This window comes from Vombatus ursinus, unplaced genomic scaffold (assembly GCF_900497805.2).
Source record: "Vombatus ursinus unplaced genomic scaffold, bare-nosed wombat genome assembly UNPS02014735.1, whole genome shotgun sequence".
NCBI classification, from domain to species: domain Eukaryota; kingdom Metazoa; phylum Chordata; class Mammalia; order Diprotodontia; family Vombatidae; genus Vombatus; species Vombatus ursinus.
Genome location: NW_020954513.1, coordinates 2,734,632 through 2,753,663, shown reverse-complemented (window position 1 = coordinate 2,753,663; position 19,032 = coordinate 2,734,632). Strand labels below are relative to the sequence as shown.

The 19,032-nt window shown below is 40.8% G+C and overlaps 1 long non-coding RNA gene across 1 annotated transcript; it reads right to left on the bottom strand.

Moving 5' to 3' along the window:
* Positions 1-10,631: 10,631 nt before the first annotated feature.
* Positions 10,632-13,529, bottom strand: LOC114042694. The gene is made up of 2 exons (XR_003569010.1): positions 13,449-13,529; positions 10,632-11,124 (listed from the first exon to the last, which is right to left on the bottom strand). It is a non-coding gene; the product is annotated as an uncharacterized LOC114042694 (long non-coding RNA).
* Positions 13,530-19,032: the final 5,503 nt, after the last annotated feature.

Sequence of the window (19,032 nt, the reverse complement as noted above, 5' to 3'; positions counted from 1 at the left end):
ACTCGATTCCCCCTCAGTCTGTGGGCCACAAACTCAGGAAAAAGCCACGGCCCCGCGCTCGAAACTTGTGGCTGAGACCTAGCTCCTCTCTCACCGCAGTCACAGACTTTTCCCACTGACCTTCTAAGTTGTCTTTGGCATTCAGGGGTTGAGCAGTCTGGAAACCGCCACAGCTGCCCACAATTCAGTCCTCTGAGGCCTGTTCCAGGGTCGCTGCGGCCTGCCTGCCCATGCCACACTGCGCCCCTCTCCCCGCCCGGTGCGATATACCTTTCTGATTAACCATCCAGGCTGTCTTTGGCTGGAGATTTGTTTCACTCTGTCTTTTTCTGGGTTCTGCTGCTTTAGAATTTGTTTAGAGCCATTTTTTTAGGTATTTAGAGGGCTTTGGGAGAGAGCTCAAGACAGTCACTGCTTTCCCTCCTGTTCTATTATGGTTTGTTTGTTTTTTAGCCATTCCCTACTTACTCTGTTTACAATTTTTTGCTACATTAAAGGTTGTGACTTGTTTGCCCATGGCCACAGAGCCAGTATATGTCAGAGGATAGACTTGAACCCAGGTCTTTCTAACTCCAAGGTCAGACATCTATTTATTATGCCACACTGCCTCTCATTTATATCTCTACTATATGATTATCCACCTATCTATCTGTCTGTCTATTTAGTGTTATAGTGTACCCTTACACTAGTGTGACTCAGACAATCAATGTCTGAATGATTTTTTAAAAAAATTATTTAATTAAATTATTTAATTAATTTAATTTAAGAATTAAAAATAATTTTTTAAAAAAAAATCAGTATTTAACCACCAGGTAGTATTGATAGCCGCTCCACTAATCCTGTTCAACTCTGAGGATCTGAGTCCTGGGGAGTCCAATGCCTTGGAATTTTGCACACACCCCAATTAGGGAGAAATACTATGTAAGTTTTGGGATCTTTGTGGTTGTCAAAGTTCTCTTTATGGTTATCTTATCCCTCAAATCTGCCTCTTTCTATGTGTGTGGACTCATTGTTAAGGGGTGTATGGATTTACCCAACCAGAAAGCAACTCTGAGACATCTCCCCCCACCACTACTGGCAAACTCCCATGTCCTTCCTGAGTTTAGAATGCAAGCCTCTTGAGGGAAGGGACTGTTTTTGCCCCTTTTTTTGTATCTCCAGTGTTTAGCCCAGTGCTTGGCACCTAGTAAATGCTTAATGAATGCTTGTGGATTGATTGAGCTTGCCATATTTCAATGAGTCACATGTTCCTTAGCATAATGGAATGGACCCTACACAAAATAAATAAAGATATGTAGATACTTTCTTTAGCGTTTTTACCCTAGGCATAGAACAACAAAGCAGTGACCAAGAAAACAATGCATAATGAAGCATCTCATCAGTGATTGTGAGTCTCTGTTCACTGTTCAATTAGATTGTGGAAGTCCCTTAGTGTAATCTGGTCCCAGGGGTTCTAGGAAATATACATTTCGAGATTATTTCACTATGGCTAGCCCCCTGTAAACAGATAGGTGAACAACAGTTTCCCCTGGGTGAATCACTCATCCAGCAGAGCCAGTCATTATATGAGGGCATGGAGACTTGGTTCTCAAGATCTTAGATCAGCCTGGGGCATGGAATGCAGGATTGGGTACAAAATGGACTCATGAAGGTTCCTTGCTTATAGTGGCCTTATCACAGGCATCTGAGCTCCTGGTAGCTAGTTCATCAAGGAACAGGGTGAGTGGACTCAGTAACTGGCTGGGTTGGGCCAAGAGAAGCTCCTTGGTTTCCTTTTTAGCCTTGATCTCTGGCAAAAACTCTTTCATGTTATTTCTTCTTTTTCCCAAAGCTGCCATCATTTTGTGGGAGTGGTAAGGTAGGGAGGAGAAGGACAGCTAGGGAAGGAAGGCCATTACCCATAATTAGCCCCTCTTTTCAGAAAGATGATTCTTTGAATTGTCGAATTATCTTTTTCTCATCCCCCAATACAGTGGATAGGCATAACATTGGGAAGGAAAATATAGGCCCCAGTAGTACTACCAGTGTTCTATCTCACTAAATGGAAGGAAAGGATAATATGATTTTGAACTCTTTGTCCTTTTTAGGGAGAAGGATATGTTCCACTCTTATGAATTTCAGGTACAAAACAAAATTTATGGCCACTTTTACTGTTTAGCAAAAGAGGAAGGAGATAGAGCAAACTTTTTAAATAGTTAAAAGCAAACCCGGGAATTGATTTTAGAAATAAAAGTCACTGGCAAGATTTGTATAAATGAACCCAAAGCAAAGTAATCAAAACCATGAGAACACATATACAATGACAGCAATAATGTAAAGCCACCATTGAAAGACTTTGGATCCTCTGATTAGCATAGTGATCAATCGAGGCTTCAGAGGGCTAGAGGTGAAGTGTGCCTCACACCTCTTGTCAGAGAGGTGGTGAAATATAGGTACAGAATGAGGTGTACATTGCTCGACATGGTCAATGTGTGGATTCATCCATCCTTGTTCAAAGCCTCCCATGTGCTCTGGGTCCAGTGTTTTTGGAAAATAGGGCAACTCAAAAAGATAAGTTCAGGGGACCCCTGAACAGCCCTTAACATTAGAAAGGAGTAAGGGTGATCCAGAGGTCCATAAGTGGCAGCCGCAAATATCTAGACAGGATGGAAAGAGTTCCAAAGACGGTTTCTGGATGATGTCGGCAGAGGGTAGTTCTTGAAAGTGGCACTGAGGAGAAAGGAGTATGTCAACTCCTCCTTCTGGTCCTGGGTGTCATGAGGTACAAGAGGCCTAGGGAAATGAAGTAACTTGTTCAAGGTCACACAAGCAGCAAGTGTCAGAACTAATATTTCAATTCAGGTCCTCTGGATTTGAAGGGGGTCCCCCAAATCCATTGTACCATGCTGCTTGCTGGGGAGTGAGGAGGGATGTATTTGGAAATACAGGTGATGTAAAAACAAAACATAATAAAAATAATATTTAAAATATAGCACAAATCTACTTTCTCTAAAAAGCCCTATCTGACTACCCTCCCAATTCTGATCTCTATTGTATCTTGATACCATTTTCTATATTCAGATTTGATTATAATTGCTCTCATTTCTATGGCATTTTCATATCTATAAAATACTCTCTTCCCAAGGACCCTGTGAGGGAGGTAGTGCAATTATTGTTAAACCCATTTTAAAGATGATGAAACTAAGGCTCAGAAAGGTGTTCTTTGACTTTTCCATAGACACATAGTAAGTAAGTAACAGAACCAGGACTCAAATCTGGCACATTTTCCACCATACTCCATAGCTTCTCTAGTAAATTAATCTTGTGTCTTTTCATGTGTATTTGTTCTTTTTGCCTCATTAGAATGTGCAGTCATGGGAGGTGGAGCCAAGATGGCAGAGTATAGGCAGGGATTCGCCTGAGCTCTCCTCCAAATCCCTCCAAACACCTTTAAATAATGACTCTAAACAAATTCTAGAGCAGTAGAACCCACAAAAGGACAGGGTGAAATAATTTTCCAGCTAAAGACAGCTTAGAAGGTTGGCAGGAAAGGTCTGTTGCACCTGGGTGAGAGTGGAGCACAGTCTAGTGAAGGCCACTGCAGTACAGACCCAGCCATGGGGGCCACTGAATCTGCAGAGGCAGCAGCTGCTTCCAGAGCATTCAGCCCGTAGAAGGCAAGGGGGTCGAGGGCGGTCAGAAGGAGATTGTAGGGTCTCTGCTAGCTCTGAGGCAGTTGCTTTGCCCATACTCAGATCTGGGTCTCAGTCCTGGGTGGCAGTCTCAGGGCAAGGAGGACCACTAGCATACCAAAGCTTGTGGCCACAGTGGAGCGGGGACCCTCATCACAGTTTCAGGGTAGAAAAGAGTGCTTGTGGTCACTCAGAGCACAGGCCAGGAGATTAGTAAACACCTCTCCTTAGGCCAGGGCTTCTTAAACTTTTCCCACTCACAACCCCTTTTAGCATTTCAGCAGTGTTTGTTGGCATTGCATGGTCTGATGGCATGTGCAGTGCAAAGTGTGCATGCTTTGTGTTCAGAACCAAGGCTGCAGTAAAGTTGCATGATGCAACACGGGCAAGTGCTGCCAGAAACACTTCGGATTCATTACCCATTTGATTTTGAATTAATTTTTGGTCATTGCACATTCAGAAACCTTTTATTGTTGCCAAATTTTTCATGACCCCATATGGGATCATGACCCACAGTTTAAGAAGCACTGCCTTAGATCATACCATCTTGGAAGAACCGAAAATTTATAGGTCCCTAGAAGTATCTCTGAAAACAGCTGTAAAGGAGAGGAACGTGATGTAAGTACAAAAGATAGCAATAAAAATTAAAAGATAAAAAGAAACAATGAGCATGAGGAATTCAATGAACCACGGAAGATTTTTGTGAAATGATACAGAGGGCAGTAAATGGAAGCAGACAATGTCTCCACCAGTGCAAATGAAAAGAATGGCAAAAAACCAAAATGGAATGCTAGGTAATTATAATGATCAGATTTGGCCTTAGAGGAAAAGATGATAAAATACATAAAGACCCCCATTCTCTTCTCGGAAGACATGGGGTCTATGGTGTAGAACTGTGAATAAATTGTCGGAAACAGCTGATGTGTTGGTTACTTTTGCTTTTGTTTTTTCTTTTTCTTTTGCATTTTATTCATTCATTCATTCATTTGTTTATTTATTTAAACAAGGGATAGCTTACAGGGTGGGGAGGGAGCAGGTCCTGGACTTGTGATTTCATTACTGCAGGGAACTCCCAGGTGAGGAAAACCATTACCAATGAGCAAATTCTCCTAAACTTATTGCCTGGGGTACTGAGAAGTTACATGATCTGCCCAGGGTCACATAGCCAGAACGTAACAGAGGTAGAACACAGGTTTTCTTGGCTTGTCTCAGATGTCTATTTGTTACACCATGCTTAGATGACCTATTAGGGAGAGTTCTTGAATGCCAGCTTTCTATAGTAAGAAAAGGAGTTCATGAACAGTGATACCCTGGAATCTAGCCTTCTACTAAGGAGTAGGGAGAGATATATTTAGATATGAAGGTGATGTCAAACCAAAAGATCAATAATATTTTTTAAACCTAGACGTTCATAAAAGCCTACTTCTGGGAAGTGAGGCCCAGTTGACAGGGAGGTCCTGCCCTTACTCCAGTGCACCCCTTCCTACCCACACCACCACTACCACCACTCAAAGCCACAGTCACATAATCTTAGTTGGAAGGGATCTTTGGGATCATTTCCTCCAAATCCTCTCCGTCTCTAGGCTTGTAACCAAGCAGGCTGCCCAGCATTCTTGGATAGCAATGAAAATAGGGAAACCATCATTCATAAAATCAATGTCGGCAACAGCACCTACCAAAATGCTCTGCCTTGCTGAATCCCTTGTTGACCCCATAACAGCGATTTTCCTTAGCTTATTCCTTCCAGTCTGGAAAAAAAAATGCAACCACAACTATCCCAAATTCATAAAATAATGTTGTGATTCAAACAAGCAGAAGGTCATCTTTCCTTTTTTAGCTGATGAACAAAGCAAACCAGTAAGGAGGATTGTGATACAGATGATCAGAGAGGCATGGACGCTGAGCCGGGATTAGATACAGTTCCATAGGATAACCGCTCAGTTGTCTGCCCTGATCCACAAATGACATTCTTTTTCTCAGAAGCCCAAGCACTAAGTTTACTCTCTGGTTGACCTTGACTCCAAGTATTACCATTAAAATGGAGAGAGTTGATCAAATTAATTTCATGATGACCTGATGAGCCTTCCTTCACCACCTTGATTGTACCTTCCTGTGGAGATGGATCAGAGGATTCTGGGTCAAGAGCTGGAAGGGGCTTTTGAGGTCATCTATTCCAACCTACCCATTTTACAGATGAAGAAACTGAGGTCCAGGAGAGTGAAATGACAGAGTCACAGCTGGTAAGTATCAGAATTGAGACTTTATTTTTATTTTATTTTTTAAATTAGCAAGCATTTTTTTCTCCCTTCCACCTTTATTCCAACCCCACTCCCAATTTAAGAGGGGAAAAAAAATACAAAGCTCTTGTAACAAATTTCAAGCAAAATGAATTCTTACATTGGTCATGTCCAAATATATATATCCTGGGGGGCAGCTACGTGGCACAGTGGATAGAGCACGGGCCCTGGAGTCAGGAGGACTTGAGTTCAAATTCGGCCCCAGACACTTACTAGCTGTGTGATCCTGGGCAAGTCAATTAACCCTGATTGCTTCACCCCCCAAATATGTATATGTGTATGTATGTGTGCACACACATGTCTATGCATACACATATGTGTCTATACATGTATACATGCATGTAGATGTGTGTATATAATATGTACATATATAAATGTATATTCCATTCCTCATCTTGAGTCCATCTCCTCTCTGTCCAGAAATGTGTAGCATGCCTCAGAAGTGACTTCAGGTCCAGCGCTCTATCCACTATGCTGCCTTTTATAGATGGGCTTCACTCACGGAGGCATCTCCCAGGATGAATGGATTATTACACTATAATGGACTGGACAGTTGGGAGAGGAGTTAACAGATCCTTTTTAGTCCCTTTTTGTTTCTTGCCTTTTTGCTTGGAGCTAGGATTAGACTAAGGTTGAGAGGTGAAGGACCTGTGTATACTGCTTCCTGCCCCCTGTGCCCCGACCCCAGGTGTTAATGGCTGCCTTGGGGCCGAGTGCATGGGAGCAGAATACTTTCAGCCATGAGGAAGCCATGGAAAGGAAAAAGTGACCAAGTACTCCAGAGATGAGAGCCTCTTGGGCAAGGATGGCTGCAGCTGGGGCCATGGTGCTATATTCAGAATGTCTGGACACAGTCCTGGAGAGACAGCGCTCTCAGCCACTTGGCAACTGTGGAGAGAGAAACCATATGTGGGGAGAATTCCTGAACCCCTAGCCTTCTATCACAATAAGAATAATTCATGGGCAGTGCAGTCGTGGAATCTAGCCTTGCTATTAGTAGCCCTGGAGTTTGCCTTGTGGGTAACTCCAAGTCTGAGAGTTTGGTAGCTGTTTTTCTATTGAGAGAAAGGGAATTTCTTTTTGGTTAAAGAACGAATTGTACTTACTGGCTACTACATGTATCAGGGTTCATCCTAAGCCAGTGTGTCATCAGGGTGACACTAGGTCCTATTGTGGGCGGGAATCAACTTGTCCTTGACTTTGTACTTGTTCCTAATCAGTGCTTTAGCTACATAATCTGAATTAGAGTTCAAGTTTATCTTGAGCCCTACATGTTACAACAAGTAAGGAACCCCTTCAGTAAAATAATCTTTAAAAAACTACACAGGCATCACGGTATGACAGGAAGAGTTCAGGATCTAGAAAGAGAAAACCTAGCTTTGAACTCCGGCTCTGCCTCTTCCAGTCTGACTTTGGGCAGGTACCTTGCCCTGCGTGGGCCTCAGTTTCCTCATCTGTAAAGTGAGGGGGTTGGCCTAGATGGCCTCTGAGGTCCCTTCCAGCTCTATAGTCCTCTGTTAACTTTGGACAGGTCCCTTCTCTTCCCTGGGCCTCAGTTGCCTTCTCTGTAAAATGGGGAGACTGGACTCTATGGCTTCTGAACAGCCCTATATTTAGGAGCCTACAACAGATTCAATTTTTGTAAAGAGAAAGGATAGCCTTGAATAATATCAGGAGAAGAGTTAAGAAGCATTTTTATAACTTTTTAATGTTTGCAAAGCATTTTACATATGTTATCTTGATCACTAATTTATATTATCAGGGAGTCTAGTAGCCAATATCCTCTGGAAAGTACTTTCAGTTTTAAGCAGGGAAGGTGTTATTGGCAGGCCAAGAACCAACCTCCATCCTTGAGTCATGTCTCGCTGCCGTGTATGGATGGGAGGGCTGGATTGGGAAGAGCTTGTTGCCTTTTCAGTACTCGGCTTTCTCAATTAGGGAGCCCTCCCGATAAGGCTGGCTCACTTCCAATTTTAGCCACCACCAGCTTTTGGATTTGCTGCAGCTACACTTTAGCTAGCCATTGCCGTCCCTTCCCCTAATCCCATCCGCCCTCCCTTATTATAGCATTTGGAACAGTGGCAGGTGAGCATACTTGGAGTTTTCTCTCAAATCCTGCCAAGATTAAATTTCTGTCTACATTGGGAAGGTTATCTGAAGGAATGAGACTTCCTGAGACTAGTGTGTACCCTAAAAAGGAAATAGCTCATCTACCAACTCCCTTATTGACAGTCCAGGAAAGAAGCCAAAGAATGATTTGATAGCTTTGATTTAACGCACTGTTTGATCTCAAAGGGAGATGCAATGAAAGGAACTTTGCAAACTGTTTCTTGAATATTATTGGCATTTGTTGCTGGGATTCTGACCAGAGTATTCATTTACCCTTTGAGTAAGAAGAGAACTATTTTTTTGGGGGGGGGGGTTAGGCAATTGGGGTTAAGTGACTTGCCCAGGGTCACACAGCTAGTAAGTGTCAAGTGTTCGGTCTGAGGCCGGATTTGAACTCAGGTCCTCCAGACTTCAGGGCCGGTGCTCTATCCACTAAGAAGAGAACTATTAACCAGGCCCTATTCACCTATCTTCCCACAAAGCAAAGAGCAGATTGCATACAAGTACCATTTGCATTGTATTTTGTTTGAAACAAAATATGAGGTAGAAATCCAACAAAATTTTTTTATCGATATTTATTTTTACATCAGTTTCATTTCCCGATGGATTGTCCCTCTCACCTTTCCCTCCCACAAAATTAGCCCTTCTACCAAAGAATAAGAAAGAGGGGGAAAAAAACTAGTTGGTCAAGGCAAACCAGCACATCAAGAAAATGCCAAGAAGGAAGAGAAGTGCCTTCTCCTATCTCTTCTTTGGGGCTAAGATTGAGCATTTTATTCCTGTAGCAACAAGTTTTATCTGCTTTGCTGCTTTTCTTTCCATGAATATTGTAGTCATTGTGTATGTTGTATTTCTGGTTCTGACAACTTCACTCTGCATCAGGTCACAAAAGTTTTCTCATGTTTCTTTGTATTCTTCACATTCATCATTTCTCATAGCACAATAATATTCCAGTACATTCCGGGACCGCAACTGGTTTGGCCATTCTCCAATCTATGTGCCCAATTTTTGATGCACATATCATGCACAGAGGTGTGCCTAGAGCATGGACTGGGTGTATAGGGACACCCTAGAGGAGCATTCCCATTGGCCCTTGTCCGGAGGCAGGGGATAGAACTATGAGCCTTGAGTTAGGAGGACTTAAATTTGAACATGACAACAGATACTTTACTAGCTCTGTGACCCTGGGCAAATCACTTAACCTCTATCTGCTGTAGTTTTCTTCACTGTAAAATGGGGATAATAATAACACCTACTTTCCAAGGTTGTTGTGAGGATCAAATGAGATAATATTTCTAAAGCACTCAGCACAGTGCCTGGCACATAGTAGGTACTTAAATATTTATTTCCTTCCTACCTGAGAGGAAGGGAAAGATCAGTGGAAATACTTCCTGAAGGTATGTATATACCCAGTCCACAGTCTATGCACATGTTTGATCAAACATGAGAAGTTGAGAAAGTGATTCTGATATTTTAATGAATCTATTCAGAAGTGTTGGTATTTCCTCCAATGGCATAAATTGCAACCCATCTATACCTTTTCATCCTGTGTAACTCCTCACACAGATGTCCTCTGGGACATTCTCCACAGGCAGTCCAACGTGCTAAGGGCCTTCCTCTGGACCTCCCAACGTCGTTCAGATACCAAACGGAGCATACGAACAAGTTAGTGGTTATCCCTGACTCTGGCTACATCACTAGCCTACTGCTTTCTCTGGTCATAGATATTTCTGATGATAACCTTCAAGCTTCTTCTTCCTACTCTTCTCTTGGTTGCCAACCTGCCTCTGCCTACTCACACCCACCAGGCATATTTCCATTACTTTCTAGGCTAATTATATAAAAGTCAAATAAGATCAGCCATCATTTTATTTTTTCCTTTACTCTTTAATTTTTTAAAAAGTTCTGAACTTAAACAGCAAAAAGGGTATTTCCATACAGAGCACAAAAAGATTCTCTTTGAAATTGCGAATTTCCATTCTCTCCCATGTGCTTTTAAAAATACATATACAAGAAATTCTCCATGTTACTCTCGAAACTATCCTGCTTGTCTGTGCTTCCTTCTGAAGTTCCTTCTGTCTATTTATTTTTATTTATTTATTTGTTTTTAGGCAATTGGGGTTAAGTGACTTACCCAGGGTCACACAGCTAGTAAGTTTCAAGTGTTTGGTCTGAGGTCGGATTTGAACTCAGGTCTTCCTGACTTCAGGGCCGGTGCTCTATCCACTGCGCCACCTAGCTGCCCCTCCTTCTGTACATTTAAAAAATGTTTCAATGGTCCTTTTATTTTTCCCATTCCTGTTGCTAACCCTCCTTGTTCCAATCCCTACCCCCACCCTTCAAACTGAAAACAACTAGAGAAAGAAAGGGGAAAACACCTTGTAACAAATAAGCGTAGTTAAGAGAAAGGTATATATGTAGTGGCCATGTCTAAAAATGTTTGTCACTTTTTGTATTTTGTGTCCATCTCCTCTCTGTTAGGAAGTAAGTAACATGCTTCATCATAGGTCCTTTAGAGACATGGTTAATCATTGCCTTGATCAGAGTTCTTAAATATTTCTAAGTCAGACTTTATTTTTTTTTCCTTCAGCCTTGGTATTGCAGCTGTCATTGATAGGCAGAGAAGGCAAAGAGCCCCAGGAACAACTGTGGCTCCCAGACCACCAACCCTGCTTCCAGCATGGTCCCCAAAAGCCATTATTCAGGGTAGCAGCCCTTACAAAGAATGATCAGCCATCTTCATCATCACCAACAACCAATATTCAACTATCATTGGCAGGCAGGTAAGACCAAGATCCCTAGGAATGGGAGCACCACCTAGATCACCTGCTTCTATCGTGGTCCCCAAAAGTCATTATTCAGGGGAGCAACCCTTATAAAGAATGGTAGCACCCCCTAGATCATCTGCTTCCATCGTCATCCCCATAGCCATCATCAAGTAGGGCAACTTCTATGGGCTTTTCCACCACCGCCACCATTCCTATCAACTTCTAGCCAACAGTTACCAACAGGGCTGACAAGTCAGCCTAGCTGAAGGAAACAGGCACCTGAAAAGAGAGACAACAGTTGGTATATGCCAGGTATATGCCAGATGTATGCCAGGTATATGTCCAGGCCCTTGAGCCCAAGAGCCCCTGACCACCAGCCCTCCTTCTAGCCTAACACCTCTGGCCATCATCCAGAGGAGCAATCTTTGTGGAGATGAGATCTGGAAACTGCCCGAGTCTGAAGCAGGCTTTGAATTCAGGTCTTCCTGATTCTAAGACCAGCGCTCTATTCACTGTGACACTTAACTACCTCTGTTATTAGTTATATTAATTATGTAAGAATTATAATACAATTATAGCATATATAATTTTATATTAGATATAACTAATTCAAAATTAATTCCATTTCCTTATATATTGTATCTATTAAGTACTTACTGTGTGCAAAGCACTATGCTAAGCACTGTCTATTTCATTTTTCTATTTGTATCCCCAGCAGTTAACTTTATATAAAATATAATTCTATTATATTTATGTTATTATATGTTTATTTACATTTATATATACAATGTAATTATATTATAATTAATATAAGGAGTAACAGAGGCAGCTAGGTGTCACAGTGGATAGATGCACCGGGCCTGGAGTCAGGAAGATCTGAATTCAAATTCAACCTCAGATTCTTACTAGCTGTGTGACCCTGGGTAAGTCAGTTAACTTCTATTAGCCTCTCTTAGAATTCCTGGTTCCTCAACTGTAAAATGAAGATAATAACAGCACTTACCTTGCAGGGTTGTTGTGAGGATCAAGTGAGATAATATTTGTAAAAGCACTTAGCACAGAGCCTGGCACCTAGTAGATGCTAAAATATAACCTTCCCTTCCCTTCCTTCCCCTTCCCTTCCCAATAAATGGTTTGTCATTCATTCAAAACTGGCTTATGTGATTTTTCATGATTAAACCAAACAGTTTGTAGGTGATTTGTTTCTGGCTAGAAAGTATTTGATGGTAGCTAACCTTCCAAATGGAAATTATACACAGGAAGAATGAAGTCACCTGGGCATGGTTCTGTCGTTGCAACTTTTTTTTTTCGGGGGGGGGGTTGGGCTATGGGGTTAAGTGACTTGCCCAGGGTCACACAACTAGTAAGTGTTATGTGTCTGAGGCCGGATTTGAACTCAGGTCCTCCCGAATCCACGGCCGGTGCTCTATCCATTGCGCCACCTAGCTGCCCCTGTCGTTGCAACTTTTAAAGAATCCAGTTGACTTCTGTTTTTCCAGATGTGGTCAGTTTGCAACACAGTACAAACAAAAAAACAACTGGTGGAAAGGTTGTCAATGAATCAGTAAGCATTTATTAAGACACTGCTGGGTGCCAGGTACTGTGTGAGGTGTTGGAGATGCAGAGGCAGAAGGGAAACAGTCCCTTTCTTCCCCTCTAATCAGAAAGACAAGAGAAGGGAGAAAGGAAAGGGAATAGATATTCATGTAGCTCCTACTATGTACCAGGAACTGTGCTAAGTAAGTACTTTACAAATATTATATCAGACATGAATCTGTTAGAATGTAAACTCCATGAAAGCAGGACCTATGTGCTCTACTGGCGTCCTGATAATGTCAAGAGAAATTGAGTAAAGCCCCAGAACCATTTGATTGATTTCCCTCTGGTGAACTTTTGGGAGACCTTGGGCAAGAGTGGCATAGGATGGGTTGAAGTTGATGTCATCGGAGGAAATGCCAACACTGATGTCATTCCAGATCCATTTGCATATAAGACTTACAGAATGTAAAAGCTGGAAGGGATCATCCAGCTCAGCTCCCTTATTTCACAAGGAAGGACATTAAGGCTCCTAAGAGAGGCGCATCAAGGTCAGAGACAGGGTCAGAGCCTAAAAGAATAAGTTGGCGGAGGCTTTTGGAAAGCATGCCCAAAAGGGCATCAGAGCATTGGGCTTCACCAAACCAGAGCATGCTGCAGTTTTATTCTGATGCCAAGTGGCCAGCATAGATTCAGATAATACTGATCAATACCATTACGCCAAACTCCAAAGGGCTGTCAAAACTGGGTCTCATGAATGAATCACTGGGTGGGGCTTAGAAATCTTGATGATAGTAACTAGCATTTTTAGAGATTTTGAATGATTGCCAAGTATTTTCTATATACTATATCATTTGCGCCTCATGGCAAGTCCAGGAGTTAGGGACTGCAGGTATTATCTCCATTTTACAGAGGAGGAAACTGAGACTCAGAACGTGAAAAAAAATTGCTTATAGTCACAGTTAGGTGTCAGAGGCAGAATTTGAATTTAGTTCCTGAATCCAGTATACCCCATTGCCTCTCCATGTTGCAAAATAAAGAATTCTGACTGGTATCCCATTCCTTACCTAGAGTTAGGCCATTAGTTCGGCTAAACATGCCTTCCACATATGTCTCACATGCCAGCCCGTTTCAGCTATCTCCATATGATTCTAGACAAAATAGAAGATAAAGCCTTTAAGGAAGAAAGAAAAGCTAACATTTACTTTTTTTAAAAAAATCTGATTTTAATTGACATATTTTGTTCTTACATCACCTTTACGTGCACAATAGCAGATGCTTAATAAAGGCTTCTTGTCCTTGGACCTTCATTTTCAGAAGAGGGGCACTATTCCCGATGCTGTGACCTTCAATAGCTAGTCCTAGGTCATTTTACTGCACAACTGAATGGGTCTGTTTCTATTGTAGTGACCATAGATGTACCCAAGCATTCTTGCATCTTGAGTTCTAGGTAGGATGCCTCTTTTCTCATTTTAGGACCAAGGCTTGCTTATTCCTTTCCCTCCCTTTTTTAAAAAGCAATAATTTTCAGTTTAATTGATAAAACAGACTTGCAACACCATTCGCATGAATGCAAAATAAGCCATCTACAGCAAGTGATAAGGTAACTGGGCAAAAGTGGGGAGACATACATTAAAAAAAGATTCCCTCAAAAGAAGGGAATGAACATTTATATCGTGCCTACTATGTGCCAGGCACTGTGCTAAGCACTTTTACAAATATTCTCATTTGATGCTCACAGCAACCCTGTGAGGTACATGCGGATATTATTCCCATTTTACAGCTGAGGAAACCGAGGCAAAATGACTTGTCCAGGGTCATACAGCTAGTAAGAGTCTGAGGTTGGATTTGAATTCAGGTCTTCTTGACTCCAGGCCTAGTGCTCTATACTGCACCATTGGCTGCCTCTAAATTAAAATTTTTTTAATTAAATTAAAAATCAAGTCATTGTTATAAAGGACCCTATTAAAAGTTGCTATATTTTCCCCTCCCCCATTTGCTGGAACTCAACAAGGGCATTTAGCATTTTGTGTTCCTGTCAAATGTCAGACTAGAGCATCCTAAGGCAAAGCCAAAAGACCCCAGAACAAACAAACTAAAAACAAAGGACTCCACCCCTTACCCAACCTCCCTCAAATGGTAAAACAGCAACTCCAGAGTCCATATTTGAAAGAAGAGAAAGTAGCATTTGGCTCTATTTCTCTCCTGAGGGGAGTTGGGAAGGATGAAAAATGAGTCATAGGCCATGAACACTGCCAAGAAAAAAACCAGAGTTCTGTCATCACCATGCATTTGCTCGTGAAAAGAAGAGGCTAGATCCGGAGAGAGAGGACCCAAGTTCCAATATTGGTTCAGTCGCTTACTACCTGTGTTGATGTCAGGCAAGTCACTGCCTTATCTGAGCTTCAAGTTCCCTCCTCTGTCTAATGAGGGTGTTGGATTAGATGGGTTCTGGGGTCTTTTCTAGCTCTAGAGTTAGGAGACTATGATTCTAGATGATATGGAAAATGCAGCCTTTTAGAGAGAAAAAGCAACTCAAGTTTACTTTTTTTTAAATCTCATTTTGATTGCTTTCTTTTGTTTTTACATCATCTTCATTTCCACGTATCGCATGTCCCAAAAGTCTTAGTGCAATCTTAAACTTCTAAAGCTTAAAACTGCATTAAGACTCTTGGGATTGTATACCCCTCTTCCATCCCAGAAACCTCGCTCTCTCCACCCCCTAACCCAACCACAGTTACCTTGGTAACTTTTTAAAAAGGATTTTTAAAAGGAGAAAAAAAAAGATGTAATGGAGTACTATTGTTCCATAAGAAATGATGTTACATAGTAACAGCCACATTGTGCGAAGACTGACTTTGATAGACTTGGATCTTCTCAGCAATACAAAGATCTAAGACAACTCCTAAAGACTCATGATGGAAAATGCTAACCACATCCAGAGAAAGAAATTTGGAGTCTGAATGCAGATCAAAGCACACTATTTTCACTTTTTTTGTTTTTTCTTTCTCATGGGTTTTCCCTTTTATTCTGATTCTTCTTTCATAACATGACTAATGTGGAAATACGTCTAATATGATTGTACATGTATAACCTATATCAGATTGCTTGCCATCTTGGGGCGGGGGAGGGAAGGAGGAAACCACAGCAAACACCTCACTTCAGACCCTGAAGGGGGTAGCCCAGGTACTTGAGCCCAAAGAGCCCCTGGTCACCAGGGGCTTCTAGCCTGACACCTCTGGCCATCATCCAGGGGAGCGATCCTTGTGGAGATGAGACCTGGAAACTGCCCTATTCTGAGGCCAGCTTTGAATTTAGGTCTTCCTGATTCTAAGACCAGCACTCTATCCACTGTGACACCTAGCTGCCTTTGTTATTAGTTATATTAATTATGTTAGAACTAACTTTATTAGACTTAGCTCTTCTCAGCATTGTAAGGATCTAAGACATCTCCAAAAGTCTCATGACTCAAAGAAAGAACTATGGAGTTTGAATGCAGATCGAAGCATACTATTTGCTCTTTTTTCTCTCTGTTTTGTTTTGTTTCCTCTTTCTTGTGGTTCCTCCTATTGGTTCTAATTCTTCTTTACAACATGACTAATATGAAAATCCATTTAATAGGAATGTATATGTAGAGCCTATATCAGATTGCACGCCATCTTGGAAGGGAGGTGGAGAGGGAGGGGGAGAAAATTTAAAACTCAAAAGCCTATGGAAGTGATTGTTGAAAACTAAAACAAATTTTAAAAATAAGAAAAATTAAAAATCTCCCTTCTTGAATGGGAAAAAATCTTTGTATCAATTTTCTCTGATTAGGGTTTGGCTATCAAGAAATATAAACAACTAATAAGTATATATAGAAGAGTAATAGCCATTCCCCAATAGATAAGTGGTCAAAGGATATAAACAAACAGTTCTCAAAGGAATTTTCACAGCTACATAAAAAAGGCTTCAAATTGCCAATAATAAGAGAAATGAAAATCAAAACAACCCTAAGGTTTTACCTCACACACTGTAAATTGGCAAAAATGACCAAAAAAAAGGGCAACAATGTTAGAGGGTTTCTGGAAAGATAGGCACACTTACACATTATTGGTGGAGCTTTGAAATGGTACAACCATTTTGGAAAATGATTTGGAATCATGGAAATAAAGTGCCTAATATGTTCTTACCTTTGGAACCAGAGACTCCATTACTACGTTTTTACCCTATGGAAGCCATTGACAAGAAGAACGAACCCACATACACCAACATATTTATAGCAGCACTTTCTTGGATAGCAAAGAATTGGAAACAAAAGAGACACCCATTCATTGGGAATGACTCAACAATTTGTAGTGGAATATTCCTTTGCTGGAAGACATGATTGTGTTACGAATGCAGAGAATCCTGGAAAAACTGACATAAACTGATGCAGAGTGAAGCAAGCAGAATAAAAAGACACAATACACACTGTGACTACAACAATATAAATGGAAGGAACAACCACGCATCAAAAAATAAAAAAATAAAAGTAAGAAATTTATAGCGATCAAGAGAGGATATCCCCCACTCACCCATCTTTAGAGGTGAGAAGTCCACAGATGTGATACATTTTTACACGTTGAACTTTTTCAATGCTTCGATCAGTTGTGATGACTGTTTTTCCTCTTTAAAAAGTACTATTTGCTATATGGGATGACTGTCTGGGATGAGGAGGATGGATGCTGGCAATAATTGTGATGATGTAAAAACCCAAAAATATCAATAAGAAGTTATTTGAAAAATCTCCCTTCTGGCTCATGCATAAAATATGGCAAAATCATTATATAACCAAGGTATCCCTTGTGTAACATTATCTGAACATTTTTAAAAAACTGAATTTATGAAGTTGTCTTCATCTCAGAAGTCTATACCTGTAGCTGTAAGATTTATTAAGGTAAAAACATTTTTAAAAGTACCAACCAAACACAATTAGTTCAAATTGTTCATTTTATTTTTAAAATAGTTACTTAATAGGAGTAAAACTTTAAAAAATACATTGAATTCTATCTTAATGATAGAATCCTTTAATAGGAATGGCTTTGGAGAAAACTGGCAAGTGAATATTACTGCTTTCTATTTCCAACTAATAAATAGCAGTTGTAATTTACGAGTTGTTCAGGAGTCCATTTGGAACATTTGATGTTACATAAAATATGCCAATTCACAGGAAACAAAACAAACAAATGAAAAACATCACCATTTCCTCGTTCTCTCCTGGTTTAAAAAAAGTTTTTTGGCTGTGTAAGAGATGATGGCAGGGTTTTTTGTTGGTTTTTTCTTTTTTTGGGGGGGGTCCTTTTTTTTACTCTAGCACACTATCAGAGAGCTGGCATTGAGTCCAATAGCATTTCATCCATTTCATATCAATAGTTAATATGTTATCTAAAAACATTGGCAGTCTTGAGTTTCCTATTTTGCTGTTCCCTCTTGGACAATGGTTCCAGTATGATCTAGGTTAATATTCAGACATGAATTTGGTGTGATTTTGCGCTTGCAGATTGTATACATTTTAAAAATGGTAACAGCTTTAGAGAGACAGAGCCATGAGACAGTAAGTCTTCTACCATTTCTTCCCTTTGCAGCTGATGTCATGCATACAGGTGCAATTGACCTTGGGAGGAAGATTGCTCATGATGAAGGCTCCAAGGCTTTTTTCAAGGGCACATGGTCCGATATCCTCAGAGGCATGGGTAGTGCTTTGTGTTCATCTTAGATAATGAAACTGAGAAGATCTCAAGGAGCTATGTCACAAAAAGTAAGACATGACTGAAATAGCCTGGCAACTTATGTTTATTGATATCTATGCTCATCGTAATCTACGAGCGAATCAAACTCTCTCTGATCTTCAGTTTTCTAATCTGTAAAATAGGGATAGGAACTAGACCTTTGATTTCATTACTATAAGGAACACCCAGTGAGGAAACAACCTCTATTGATGCAGGTCTGCAACTTACAATCTTAGAAAAATTTTTTTGGGAGGGGTACTGAGAAGTTAAATGACATACCCAGGGTCACACAGTCAGTATCTGTCAGAGGCAAGACTTGAACCCAGGTCTTCCTGATTTCAAAGCCAGTTCTCTATCCACTATGTCATTGTTGCCTCTCTGATCTGCAAAATGGGCATAAGAACACTGGTGGCATCTATGTTACAGGGTTCCCCTGAGGATCTAATGAGATGGTAGATAAAATACTTTGTAAAACTTAGAGCTTTAATTAAGTTTTAGCTGATGAGCCAAATAAACCGAGCTGAAAATTTTAACCCAAGATGTGAATATGATCTCATTAATATCTCACCCATACTGAAGGAATGGTTATTACTCATCATTAGAATATGGTATTGGAAGTACAATATGCCACAGGAAAAGATGCTGGGCAGAGGTGGTGGGAGGGAGAAAGTTCCCTGTAGGGCCTTTGCATGGGGATAAAAGGAGAGAGAAACAAAATATGATTGTGGTGGATATTATGCTATGGACCAGGATGACAGAGGATATGGTTGATGTTTTCCTAATGCATAGAACAGAAGTGACATAGAAGTAGATACAGTTGTGTGTGAGTATGTGTGTGTGTGTGTGTGTGTGTGTGTGTATGTGTGTGTAAAGTGGGAGGTGACTTTAGACATCTTCGGGA